The sequence below is a fragment of the Halyomorpha halys genome, unplaced genomic scaffold (genome assembly GCF_000696795.3).
Source record: "Halyomorpha halys isolate HHAL.00 unplaced genomic scaffold, Hhal_1.1 Scaffold222.1, whole genome shotgun sequence".
NCBI classification, from domain to species: domain Eukaryota; kingdom Metazoa; phylum Arthropoda; class Insecta; order Hemiptera; family Pentatomidae; genus Halyomorpha; species Halyomorpha halys.
This window is the reverse complement of record NW_027115668.1, coordinates 405,633-407,311: the sequence shown is the minus strand read 5'-3', so window position 1 is coordinate 407,311 and position 1,679 is coordinate 405,633. Positions and strand designations below refer to the sequence as shown.

Sequence of the window (1,679 nt, the reverse complement as noted above, 5' to 3'; positions counted from 1 at the left end):
ATTTTTTGTATTTTAATAATAAATAAACACATTTAATTCATTCATTTAACATTCTTTTTTACACCTTAAAACAATGAAGTTGATCGGTGGGTAGAGTTCTCTTGGGCGCTATGAACAATTTCCTTAATTTTTGTGCAACAAAACTATTATTAAAAAGCATGATTTTGAGAGTAGTCTTTTCGTGATAGAATAAAACGGAGCTCGTTCTCGCTTTTAGCACTCTAAAAACGTATAGATTAGCCGAAATTATCGAAACAAAAGTTCGGTTGTTGACCTGTGAAATTGATATTTTTATTTTTATTATAATTTACCTCAGTCCGCAGGTGTTTCTCAAGGTAGTACCCTTAGTCCCGTTCTCTATACAGTCTATACAGCTGACACCGCAACCAATCCTAACATTATCCTCTCCATGAACGACACATGCGTGTTCGCAGTTAATAATAACCATTTAATTGCATCTCAAATTCTCCAATCCCATATGAAAAACCTTGAAGAATGGTGCCGAAATAAGGGGATAATAATAAATCCCAACAAAACCCATCAAATCACTTTTACTCTTCGTCGTAAACCTACCGACTGCCCAACAGTATACTTTAATAATGTTGCTCTTACCCCTGTAGGGATCTCTTCTAGAAGTAAGAGCTATCTTATATTACATCTGATGAAACGACTAATCAGGAATCCCCAAACAAGACTGAAACTGCACGTCGATTTCTATTACTACAGCACTTACTAGAATAACTATCTAAACTTTCAATCCATTACAAAATACTGATCTACATGGCTATAATAAGGTCTGTCTGGACATACGGAGTAGAGCTTTGGAGCTCTACTAAACCTCCGAATTCCTATATAATATCTAATCATTCCAAAATCTTTCGTAAATTCCTCAATGCTCATTCCTTTTTCACAAATAAAATCATCCATAAAGACCTTAATGTTCAGTATGTAACCGATCTAGCCCAAATTAGAAATCAATCCTTCCATTTTAGATATTCCATATTAGAGGTACCTGAAAAAGAGATGGACACGAGTCCTATTGTAAAAAGTTATTAGAGTGCTTACAATGGGTAGTTTCTCTACATGCCTGTATCATGCCATTATGACCATCAAATTTACTGGATGTATATTTATGTTGTAAATTTCAATAAAGATATATTACAAAAGATTATAATATACATCTTTCAAAAAAATGATTTAATAATTGAAACAATGATATAGTAAAAATATTTTTATTTTTCAGGCTGTAACGAAATCTTGGCTGACTGACGGAAGATATTCAAAAGAGCACTTAAGAGCTTAAATCAGATTGATGAGAGAAGACGACCATCTGGTATGTACACTTGTAATTATCTGTTCTAAATAGTAATTACCTCGGCGAAATTATGCCTTTCTTCATTTAAGTTAGTTAATTGAAGTAGCAAACTCTTCTTATCATCAAGGCCCGAGACTGTTTAGAGAACAGTTTTTTATCCTCAAAAAAAGTGTTCAGGAATTTTAAAACTTTCACCAGCCCCACCATTGGTTCAATTAGACGAACCGCTGAAAAAGCACCTATTGGTTTTGTAAGTTTTGCTGCCTGTTTCTTACGATGATAAGAATTAATTAGTTTTTATTGACTATATTAATACAGTCCTAAAATATACATACTGTCCGATAAATTTATAATTATAATTATA

At 32.8% G+C, this 1,679-nt stretch overlaps 1 protein-coding gene across 1 annotated transcript in view; it reads left to right on the top strand.

The window, feature by feature from the left end:
- Nucleotides 1–1,679, top strand: part of kek2 (kekkon 2) — a 610,704-nt gene that overhangs the window by 557,340 nt on the left and 51,685 nt on the right. The window contains exon 4 of the mRNA XM_067052680.1: nucleotides 1,244–1,333. The gene's annotated coding sequence lies outside the window, so the exon portion shown is untranslated. The remainder of the gene's footprint in view (nucleotides 1–1,243; nucleotides 1,334–1,679) is intronic.